General features: G+C 55.7%; 1 pseudogene across 1 annotated transcript; it reads left to right on the forward strand.

Annotated features, from left to right (window-relative positions):
- The first annotated feature begins 274 nt into the window (after positions 1–274).
- LOC310923562 (T-cell surface glycoprotein CD1a-like) lies at positions 275–7,611 on the forward strand (annotated as a pseudogene). The gene is made up of 6 exons: positions 275–320; positions 1,495–1,755; positions 2,291–2,543; positions 2,638–2,922; positions 3,042–3,138; positions 7,294–7,611. The product of its transcript is annotated as a T-cell surface glycoprotein CD1a-like (transcript).
- The last annotated feature ends 4,511 nt before the right edge of the window (positions 7,612–12,122 follow it).

Raw genomic sequence — 12,122 nt, forward strand, 5'->3', positions numbered from 1 at the left:
AGCGGGCCCGGGCTCTCCGCCTCAGCCGGGGGCACCAGGGACGGGCGGCGGCCGGCCGTGAGGAGCGAGGCGCTTTTGTCCCTCCCACACATCTCCAGCCTTCAGCTTGGGAGCTCTGGGCCCCTCCCTCATACACCGATTCTCCAATTGGTGGAGAGCCGCCGCAGTGACTGCTGCGCTGGCCTGAAGCTTGAGATCCCGCAGTCGCTGCTGCTGCTGCTGCTGCTTCAGCCTTGCCGCGTGCACCGTGCAGCCCCATCTCCTCCTCCTCCTCCTCTTTCTCCCGATCCTCCTCCCTGGGATGTGGGCAGACCCAGAGGGTAAGTGGGAGCCCTGGCTCACCTCAACCGTTCTCATCCCCCGCCCTGTCACAGGACCCCACAAGTTCACTCAGGGGAGGCACGGCCAGGCCACTGGGCCGTATGGGGGAGCAGATAATTCCCAGCATCAGAGGGTGACCTCCCACCATGCACCAGCCAAGCATGCTTTGTCCCTGCCCACCCTCTCTCTTCCTGCCTCCAGCTCAGGACTTCTGTCCCACCAGCTCCAACACAGAGCCTTGGGCACACGGGTAGAAGAAACAAGAGTGGTGCCAAAAGAGGCCTTGAGGCTTGAGTTTGCCTGCAAGATGTCCTCCCCCTGCAGGGAGCTTATGGGTGCCAGGCAAATCTGAGATCCACAGGGTGCTGAGGGCCCCTTAGAGCAGCCCCTAATTTATTAGGGAGCTGCATCTGCTAAACGGTGTTTCAGGCACTGCTGTCACACAGAGATTTTTACCACAAGCCCGTGAGACTTTATGCTTCCAGGGCAGGCAGCATCAGCCACAGAAAGGCAGGATTGATCTCTGGGCTGGGCTGGTGTTCTGGCCCTATCAGGGAGCCCCAAGCCTGGACAAAAATGCTCTTTCCTATCAAGCATCCTCTATCCTGCGTACCATGTCCAGGTCTTTGGCAGACACAGGTCCTGGCACAGGTGCTTCTCCTGGGGGGAACCATCACCCCAAATAAGCAGCAAGGGTGCTGTTCTCGCAGTCAGACAGCAGCTCTAGCTGGGAGGGAGGGGATAAAATGGCTAAAATCTGCAGCAGACAACCATTGTTGAAAGTAAAACAGAGAATCAAAAAGAGCGTGAAGTCAAACAAGAAAGCAACTCTGAGGAGGGTGAAGAGCATAGAATCATAGAAGCACAGAATGATTTTGGGGTGAAAAGGACCTTTAAAGGCCATTCAGTCCAAGCCCTCTGCCATGGGCAGGGACACCTTCCCTGCTGAGAGCTCCAAAAAACCTGGCCTTGAACGTTTCCAGGGATGGGGCTCCACCATACGTTTGGGTAACATATGGCAGTGTTTATCTATCCCTCACACAGAAAATTAATTTCTTACTATCTGATCTGAATCCCATGTTCCCCTGCCAGCACCTCCATTTGCCATTTCCCCTTTAGCACCTCCAGTCATCTCCTTCCTGCACCCTTTCCTGTCTCCATCCTCCCTCCTAGCAGAGTTGCAGGTTATCCAGTAGCTCCTGAGTGGCCTCTTTGCCAACATCGGGTCTGCTGAGGTGTCATGCGTGGCACTCGTAGGGGACATATGCATCTTAGCAGTGCATCCTGCCCACTGGAGCATCTGCTTCCACTGGCCCCGGGCCAGCCAGGCTGCAGCTGAAGGTGATGGGGAAAAGATCACGTCCCAGTACAAAATCAGTTTGTGCAATATCATCCAATTTGTGCACGCCACAGTTCAGCAGACAGAAGAGCAGTGTGAGTAGAGGAAGGAGCCCTGCCAGAGCCCTCCTCCTCAGCAGGATGGCATCTGATGTCTCATCGGGTGCAAGAGCTCCTGAAACCCTGCAGCTGCTGGGGCATATGACTAGCAGGGTTGGGCAGGGCAGCAGACCAAAAATGCCCCTCAGAGCTCCTGCCATGTGGCACAAGGAACCCCTCTGCGTGTCAGAAAGCTGCCACCAAATTTCCTGGAACTGCAGGATTGACACAGCCAGAATCACGAAAGAGAAAACTGGGGGCAAATCTTTTGGAGGACAGAATTCTTTTTAAAGAAGCACCGCACACCAGTATCTACTCTATTCTTAAGAGGCTTCTGTAGGCTTGCAGGGTGTCTGGGGTCTCCTGAAGCATGGTGTGACCCCCTGCTGGCCATTGCACCCTGCTTTCCACTCCATCCCTGTATGTGCCATCAGCCAAACCCCAGTTCATGCCATCCATGTCCCACACACTCAGGGGACCTCTCCACTGGCTTTTCCCTTGACAGAGCCATTGCTGGTGCAGTTCTGTGCAGGTTCTGTGCTGCAGCCCAATACGACAAGGCAGGGCTTGCTGAATGTCAGTTGGGGTGGCAGAGACCTCGCTGATTTTGAGGTAGATAGACAGCACTGGGGGTCATGGCAGCCATCACAGGTGGCAGAGCTGATCAGCAAGAGCCTCAAGAAGCAGAGGTCAGAGTGCTCATGGAGCACTTTGTCTCCATGTGGATATGCAGAGCAACTTCCTCAGGCTGAAGAGGTATGGGATGGCAATTTTGGAGAGACAAGGTGAGCCCACCGTGACCCTGCAAGAGCTACCCCCACGCTGGGGCCCAGCCCTGCCCCACAGAACTTGCCCCACGCTATTGCTCTCATTCCCCAGAGCTGCCTGTGGCCACGGTCGTTGCGCACAGCCCCAGGCTAGAGCGGCTGCTGCCTGTTTGCCACGCCAGCGGCTTCCACCCCAATCCCATCAGCGTGGCCTGGCTGCGGGACGGCCAGGAGGTGCCTCCGGGCCCGGCGTTTAACAGCAGCCCCATCCTGCCCAAGGCTGACCTCACCCACCAGCTCTGCAGTGTCCTGGCCGTGGCCCCCCGTGCTGGGCACAGCTGTGTCAGCCGTGTGAGCCACCAGAGCCTGGGCGCCCACAGCCTTCTCATCCCGTGGGGTAGGTTCCATTCAGACATGGGGTGCAGGCTGCAGATGACAGCCACTGGCCCTGTGAGGGGCAGCACCTGATGGGCGCTGTCACCCTCACACAGTCGCCCTCTTCCCTCCCTGTCCCAGCAAAGCACAGCACATCCCCTACCATCAGCATCACCATTGCGGTGCTGCTTCTTGTGGCCACAGCCTCTGCTTGGGTATTTTGGTGGCGGAAGCACAGGTGAGCTCTCCCTCCCATCACCTGCGGTAAGATTTATGGGCATGTAGGTCAGTGCAGGGGTTGCAGCAGCAGCAGCAGCTCTGTAGGGGTTAAGCCCCTGAGTGCCATCAGAGCTCACACATAGCCTTTGCAGGAAGGGTAATGAGGGTGCATGAGAGAGCCAAGAATTTATCATGTGAGGCCTGTTTGCCCACAGAGCAACAACTCTTCTACTCTCTCGTGGAGTCCCTGGAACCCCCATCCCCTCTCTAGATCACTGACCCCTGCCCTGCTCTTTGGACCACTCCCGTGCCCTTAGACCATTGGTTCCTGATCCCTATTTAGGCCCGTGCACAGCACATGGCCAGGTCTTTCTGTCCCTGAACCCTCTGGTGTGCTGGAACAAACCTTGCTGGAATTTATCATAACAACAGTCCCTTCTTGCCTCTCTTTGCTGAGCCTAGCCACGGCATGTGTGATGTGAGTCTGACTGCTTAGCCCGAATCCTCCGCCAGTGGCTTTTCCACAGGAGATGTTTATGGGGCTCTAGGTAGCAGCTCCACCATGCAAAAAGCACACTGCTAGAGATCTTTGTCTCGGCTCCAGCTCTGCAACAATTCAGCTGATTTGAATATCATCACTAAGTCCACTCCAGAGTCAATATCCCAGCCGCACCGTCCTTTTCAGCTGCAGCCCTAGAGTCCCCATCCCTGCCCCACAGTCACTATGCCAGCCCTTTCATCATTTCACCATGCACCTCTCAGTTCCTTTCTCAGCTCTGCGGTTTCTTTCCATTACCACTCACAATTGCAGCCCCACAGTGATTTCAGCAGCAGCCCTACAGTGGCTATCACAGGCCCAGACAATATCTGTGCAAGCCTGGGATTTCTGGTGCAATCTTCCATTCCCCTTTTCAGGTCTAGTGATCCTGTTCCATTTTCAGTCACAATAGGCAGTGCAAACATCAATATCACAGGCCTACAGAGATTTCAGCACACAAATCCTACAGTCTTTACACCCGTCCTATAGTTCCTATGCCATTAACAATGTCTATCCCACCCTCTGGTGATTTCAAGTGGAGTTCTAGAAAGCCCTTCCCAGCCCCAGTGGTTATAGCTCTTAACCCACAAGCTTTATTTCACGGCCAGCTGGGTTCTTCTTCATCCAGCCCTACGTGTGTGTTTCTCCACCTCCGCAGCCTGAATCTTGTCCTGCTTTAAATAGGCAGGATCTTCATCTTGGCACCAGCCCGGTAACAATTCAGCTCTGAGCCCTACAGTGTCTATGCTCACCCTGCAGTCAATATCCCAGCCCCACTGTGATTTCAGCCCCAGCCCTTTAGTGCCACACCCAGAGCCAGGCAATATCCCAGCAGCGCCAGCTTCTAAGGAGCCATCTTAGAGCAATCCCTTTTCATCTGTACACCCCTCTCCTCCCAATTTCAGCCTCAAGACCCAGCCCCAACATCAATATCACAGGCCTACAATGATTTCAGCACAGCAATGATACAGGCTCTATGTCAGCCCTGGAGTTTCTATGGCCTTGGCAGTCTCTATGCCACCGCTGCAGCGATTTCAGCTGGAGCCCTGCAGAGTCCCCTTCCCAGCCCCAGTGATTTCAGCTCTCGACCCGCAAGCTTTATTTCAAGTCCAGCACAGTTCTTCCAGCTCTGCGTGCGTTTTTCTGCCTGTCTCTGCCAGGTGTAGCTGCTGCAGGTTGAGACAACAGGGTCCTTTTTTTGTCTCTAGTTGTGCGGTTTCAGCTTCAGCTCTAGAAACGGTATTCCACCTCCATTCCATTAATCTTTATTCCATTACCAACCCCTGGGCACATGTCCCATTTCACAGTCGCTTCCCAGGTCTACATTCACTATCCCCTTTGAACAGTGACTGCAATTGCAGCACTGCAGTGCCCAGTGATTTCAGCTTCAGTCCCACAAGCTTTATTTCACTGCCAGCTCTTCTATTCCACTTCTGTCTCCACATCTTCCCAGCAGTGGCACAAAATGCTGCTTCTGGTTCTCAGAGTATGATTTTTTTATTTTTGCTCTAGCTCTGTGTTGTTTCAGCTCAGCTCCTGTTCCCATATTCAAGCCTCAACCTGCTAATCCTTACTGCAGCAACAGCTCTCCAGTCCCTACCCCAGCCCTTACAGCGATTTCAGCTCCAGCCCGCAGGTCCCGTCCCGGCTCCATATTCCCCAGAGCAGCCCCCCAGGGGTTTTACCCCAAAGCCTACCATCTTTGTGTCTCCTCCAGCTCTGCTGTCTCAGCTCCAGCTCCTCAGCTTCCCACTGCCTGCAGCTAAAACTGCTACTGCTTCTCACTGCAGCCCGGGGCTGTTGAGAAGGCCACAAGTCAGTCATTGTCATCACTTCAATGTCTTTAGGAGTTGTATCACCCACCCTCCTGGGTTCTCAACCTTGGGGACACTTGAAGCCCGAAGGCCAACATGTATCTCCCCCCTTCCCCTGGGTCTCAGCCCAGCACTTGTCCAAAAGCCCCCTCAGCTCCCCCAGGCAGCACCAGGGGCTGGAAAGAGCCACTGGGCCCCTGCTCCCTCATCCCAAAAGGTGTCCACGGGTTGATTCTCAGGCCCTGGAGCCCTCCGAGCCCCCACAGCCTCAGCCTCTGCTGGGTACCACGGGGCAAGGGCTGGTAACCTGCCAGGCATCTCCTGCAGGCCCTGAGCTGCAGCGCCATCCCCTTCTCCCGTGGGGAGAACCCTCCAGCCCCAGCATTTCCACCGTTCCACACTGTTTTGGGCGTGCCTCTAGTGCCAAGGGCTTTATTCCACATCCTGGGGCTTTCTGTCTCTACTGGGCTCACAACTGCTGTTTCAGCCCTAGCCCTACAACCTTTACTGAATTAACGTCAGATATTTAGAAAAAAAAAAAAAAACAAACAAACAAAAAAAAACAAACAAAAAAAAAACACACCAAAAAGAAAAACAAAGAAAGAAACAAAAACCCAAACAAACAAACAAAGAAAAAAAACCCAACAAAAAAAAAAAAAAAACAAAACAAAAAAAAAACCACGAGCCAAAATTTAATGCATTGAAACAAGCAAAATAATGAAAAGATGCAATAAATATGAAAAACATAGTTACTTCTAATAAAAGCAAAATAAAATAAGAAAAACTGCAAAAACTGCTGCTTTATTTCTGATCCTGTAAACACTGCTTTAAATCCAGAAACTACAGAAGCGCTTCTCGCCGGCCCCTGGTAGCCACAGCCGGTCGTCCTGCGCCGCACCAGGCCCCGCACCAGGCCTCCGGCCGCCCTGGGTACGGCTGGCGCCACTGCCCCAGGACACCGGCGGCCCCCAGACACTGGCGCAGGCGGACGCGGGAGTCGCGTCCGTGCTCACCCTCGCTCCCCGGGCCGGCAGCTGCGGACATCCCGTCCCGGCGCAGCGGCGCTCCTCCCAGCCGACCGACCGCGCAGCTCCAAACGCCGCTCCCCGTCCCGCCGCCGGACTGACCCCGCCCCCCCCCCGCCCCCTCAGGGCGCTATTTATGCCCCAGGGCCGGCCAGCTCAGCCAATCACAAGCGGATGCAGCGCCGGCCCCGCCAATCCCTGTTGAGGAAGCGCCGGCCAGGTGAGCCCAACCAATCACAAGCGGAGGCAGCGCCGGCCCCGCCAATCCCAGCTCGGCTCCGCGAGCCCCGCCCCGCTGTCCCCTCACGGCCCTGCTCCCGCCAGGGCCGGCGGATCGGGGCCGGGGGGTTCGGGGCCCGGGCTGAGGGCGCGGCGGCGTTGCGGTCGCGATCGGGACCGGGAGCGCTCCGGGCGGCAGGAGCCGCTCCTGCTCCGCCCGCAGCCGGCGCTGCGCCGGCGTCCTGCCGGGGCTCCGGGCACGAGAGGACGGCGGCGGCGATTTCCTGGTGCCGGCAGGGCCAGGCCGGGCCGCGGGGAACCCCCGTGCCGGCCCCGGGACCCCCCAAATCCCGCCGCTCCCCGCCATCAGCATCAGCATTGTGGTGCTGCTTCTTGTGGCCACAGCCTCTGCTTGGGTATTTTGGTGGCGGAAGCACAGGTGAGCTCTCCCTCCCATCAGCTGCGGTAAGATTTATGGGCACGTAGGTCGGTGCAGGGGTTGCAGCAGCAGCAGCAGCAGCAGCTCTGTAGGGGTGAACTCTCTGAGTGCCATCACAGCTCACACATAGCCTTTGCAGGAAGGGGAATGAGGCTGCATGGGAGAGCCAAGAGTTCATCATTTGAGGCCTGGTTGCCCACAGAGCAGTAAGTCTTTGCTCTCTTGTGGAGTCCCTGGAACCCCTTGGGGCAATTGCCAGGCTCCTGCCTTGGAAGGACGCAGCATAGAGTCTTGCCTGCCTAGGCTGAAAGAATGGCGCTTCCTGGGTGCTTTGCCCCAGTTTCTTGTGTGCCCATTCCCCCGGTCCTGGTAGTTTCTCTTTTCCCTGCTTCCCTATTGGTGGTGGTATCCCAGTGTCCGCTCCTGTCCCCTCTCTAGATCACTGAGCCCTGCCCTGCTCTTAGTAGCACCCCCGTGCCCTTAGACCATTGGTTCCTGATCCCTATTTAGGCCTGTGCACAGCACATGGCCAGGTCTTTTTATCGCTGATCCCTTTAGGGTGCTGGAAAAAACCTTGCTGGAATTCATCGTACAAAAAGGCCCTTCTTGCCTCTCTTTGCTGAGCCTAGCCACGGCGTGTGTGATGTGAGTCTGACTGCTTAGCCCGAATCCTCCGCCAGTGGCTTTTCCACAGGAGATGCTTATGGGGCTCTAGGTAGCAGCTCCACCATGCAAAAAGCACACTGCTAGAGATCTTTGTCTTGACTCCAGCTCTGCAAAAATTCAGCTCCCCCCCTACGATCACTGAGTCCAGCCCAGAGTCAATATCCCAGCCACACAGTCCTTTTCAGCTGCAGCCCTAGAGTCCCCATCCCTGCTCCATAGTGACTATTCCAGCCCTTCCATCATTTCAGCAGGCATCTCTCAGTCCCTTTCTCAGCTCTGCAGATTCCATTTTCACTCACAATCCCACCCTGCAGTCAATAGCCCAGCCCCAACAGTGATTTCAGCCCTGGCCATACAGCATTTCCACCCCAAGACGCAGGCAATATCCCAGCAGCGCCGGCACTTCAGCCCTCTTCCAGCCCCTCCCACTTTCAGCTGTCCACACGCCCTCTCCCATGTTCAGCCTCGAGACCCAGCCCCAACACCAGTGTCACAGGACTATTTATTTCAGCACACCCATCCTACAGGCTCTATGTCAGCCCTAGAGTTTCTATGGCCTTGGCAGTCTCTATGGCACCGCTGCAGGGCTTTGAGCCAGAGCCCTGCAGAGTCCCCTTGCCCAGCCCCAGTGATTTCAGCTGTTGACCCACAAGCTTTATTTGACAGCCAGCTGGTTTCTTCTAGCAGCATGCACGGGTTTCTCCGACTCTGGCAGCAGCAATATCTCCACCGTCACGGGGCAGGACGGTTGTCTTGGCCCCAGCTCTGCCACGGTTTAGCTCCGACCCGAGAGTGTCTGTGCCCACCGTGCAGTCAATAGCCCAGCCCCAACAGTGATTTCAGCCCTGGCCATACAGCATTTCCACCCCAAGACGCAGGCAATATCCCAGCAGCGCCGGCACTTCAGCCCTCTTCCAGCCCCTCCCACTTTCAGCTGTCCACACGCCCTCTCCCGTGTTCAGCCTCGAGACCCAGGCCCAACACCAGTATCACAGGCCTATATATTCCAGCACACCCATCCTGCAGGCTCTATGTCAGCCCTAGAGTTTCTATGGCCTTGGCAGTCTCTATGGCACCGCTGCAGGGCTTTGAGCCGGAGCCCTGCAGAGTCCCCTTGCCCAGCCCCAGTGATTTCAGCTGTTGACCCACAAGCTTTATTTGACAGCCAGCTGGTTTCTTCTAGCAGCATGCACGGGTTTCTCCGACTCCGGCAGCAGCAATATCTCCACCGTCACGGGGCAGGACGGTTGTCTTGGCCCCAGCTCTGCCACGGTTTAGCTCCGACCCGAGAGTGTCTGTGCCCACCGTGCAGTCAATAGCCCAGCCCCAACAGTGATTTCAGCCTTGGCCATACAGCACGTCCCCCCCAAGGACGCAGGCAATATCCCAGCAGCGTCGGCATTTCAGCCCTCTTCCAGCCCCTCCCACTTTCAGCTGTCCACACGCCCTCTCCCATGTTCAGCCTCGAGACCCAGCCCCAACAGCAGTATCACAGGACTATTTATTTCAGCACACCCATCCTACAGGCTCTATGTCAGCCCTAGAGTTTCTATGGCCTTGGCAGTCTCTATGGCACCGCTGCAGGGCTTTGAGCCGGAGCCCTGCAGAGTCCCCTTGCCCAGCCCCAGTGATTTCAGCTCTTGACGCACAAGCTTTATTTCACTGCCAGCTCTTCTGTTTCAGTTCTGTCTTCACATCTTCCCATCAGTGACACATCGTGCCGCTTTTGGTCTCAGAGTATGATTTTTGGATTTTTTGTAGCTCTGTGTTGTTTTAGCTCCCCTCTTGTACCCATAGTCCAGCCCCAACCTGCCAATCCTTACTGCAGCAACAGCTCTCCAGTCCCTACCCCAGCCCTTACAGCGATTTCAGCTCCAGCCCGCAGTTCCCGTCCCGGCTCCATATTTCCTAGACCAGCCCCCCAGGGGTTTTACCCCAAAGCCTACCATCTTTGTGTCTCCTCCAGCTCTGCTGTCTCAGCTCCAGCTCCTCAGCTTCCCACTGCCTGCAGCTAAAACTGCTACTGCTTCTCACTGCAGCCCGGGGCTGTTGAGAAGGCCACAAGTCAGTCATTGTCATCACTTCAATGTCTTTAGGAGTTGTATCACCCACCCTCCTGGGTTCTCAACCTTGGGGACACTTGAAGCCCGAAGGCCAACATGTATCTCCCCCCTTCCCCTGGGTCTCAGCCCAGCACTTGTCCAAAAGCCCCCTCAGCTCCCCCAGGCAGCACCAGGGGCTGGGAAGAGCCACTGGGCCCCTGCTCCCCCATCCCAAAAGGTGTCCACGGGTTGATTCTCAGGCCCTGGAGCCCTCTGAGCCCCCACAGCCTCAGCCTCTGCTTGGTACCACGGGGCAAGGGCTGGTAACCTGCCAGGCATCTCCTGCAGGCCCTGAGCTGCAGCGCCATCCCCTTCTCCCGTGGGGAGAACCCTCCAGCCCCAGCATTTCCACCGTTCCACACTGTTTTGGGCGTGCCTCTAGTGCCAAGGGCTTTATTCCACATCCTGGGGCTTTCTGTCTCGACTGGGCTCACAACTGCTGTTTCAGCCCTAGCCCTACAACCTTTACTGAATTAACGTCAGATATTTAGAAAAAAAAAAACAAAAACAAAAACAAAGAAACAAAAACAAACAAACAAAAAAAAAAAACGCGAGCCAAAAATAGTGAATTGAAACAAGCAAAATAATTAAAAGATGCAATAAATACGAAAAACATAGTTACTTCTAATAAAAGCAAAATAAAATAACAAAAAATGCATAAACTGCTGCTTTATTTCTGATCCTGTAAACACTGCTTTAAATCCAGAAACTACAGAAGCGCTTCTCGCCGGCCCCTGGTAGCACAGCCGGTCGTCCTGCGCCGCACCAGGCCCCGCACCAGGCCTCCGGCCGCCCTGGGTACGGCTGGCGCCACTGCCCCAGGACACCGGCGGCCCCCAGACACTGGCGCAGGCGGACGCGGGAGTCGCGTCCGTGCTCACCCTCGCTCCCCGGGCCGGCAGCTGCGGACATCCCGTCCCGGCGCAGCGGCGCTCCTCCCGGCCGACCGACCGACCGCGCAGCTCCAAACGCCGCTCCCCGTCCCGCCGCCGGACTGACGCCCCCGGCTCCTCAGGGCGTAATTTATGCCCCAGGACCGGCCAGCTCAGTCAATCACAAGCGGATGCAGCGCCGGCCCCGCCAATCCCTGCTGAGGAAGCGCCGGCCAGGTGAACCCAACCAATCACAAGCGGAGGCAGCGCCGGCCCCGCCAATCCCAGCTCGGCCAGGCGAGCCCCCGCCCCGCTGTCCCCTCACGGCCCTGCTCCCGCCAGGGCCGGCGGATCGGGGCCGGGGGGTTCGGGGCCCGGGCTGAGGGCGCGGCGGCATTGCGGTCGCGATCGGGACCGGGAGCGCTGCGGGCGGCAGGAGCCGCTCCTGCTCCGCCCGCAGCCGGCGCTGCGCCGGCGTCCTGCCGGGGCTCCGGGCACGAGAGGACGGCGGCGGCGATTTCCTGGTGCCGGCAGGGCTGTTGGGTGAGAGGATCTCAGTGTGAGACAAGTGACCACCCGAAACACACAAACAATAAGGGATGCTCAGAGTTGCACCAGAAACACCACTGCCCTGACCACACAAATATATCAATTTTAGAAAACACAAACAAAAGCGCAGCAAAAAAAAGCCAACTCTTATTACTGCTAGTCCATTTCCCAAATATAATAAAAATAACCCCATCTCCATTCCCCTCAAAAACCTTCCAAAATATACACCCAGAACCCCCCAATTTAAAGACCTGCCTCTAACCAAATAAGAAGCATAAACCCCGCGTCTTTTAAACTATATAAATTCATTAACCTAACACATCAAAACCACAGAATTTTAAATCCTTAGTCCACACCAGCACACCATACACACCAATCCCATCACTACATACAAAAACAAAACCTATTTCCTATTACTAATATAACAAAAAAGTCTCAACTTTTAACTGCAATAAAAACACCTAATTAGCAGTAAAATCATCCTATTATAACTAACTCAAAACCCCAAACTTCCTCCAAAACAAATATTTTAAGTGCCAAAAACCCTCAAATACTTAAAGTAGCTCCTTCAGAAATGCCTTCTGTACATTCCGGACTGATTTTGAGAGCAAAGCAAGGAAAGAAAAACCACACAGCTTGTTTTAAGAAAACTGTGGTCACTCCTGTGCATTCCCTGTCCAGGGTATTCAGCCCAGGCACAGACAGACTGCAGCACACAGATCTCCTTTGCTCTTTGTTAGTTTTACCCAGCCAAAGCAAAGACTTTTTTTTTCCCTTTT

The sequence above is a fragment of the Zosterops lateralis genome (genome assembly GCF_965231275.1).
Source record: "Zosterops lateralis genome assembly, contig: HAP1_HAP1_SCAFFOLD_110, whole genome shotgun sequence".
NCBI classification, from domain to species: Eukaryota; Metazoa; Chordata; class Aves; order Passeriformes; family Zosteropidae; genus Zosterops; species Zosterops lateralis.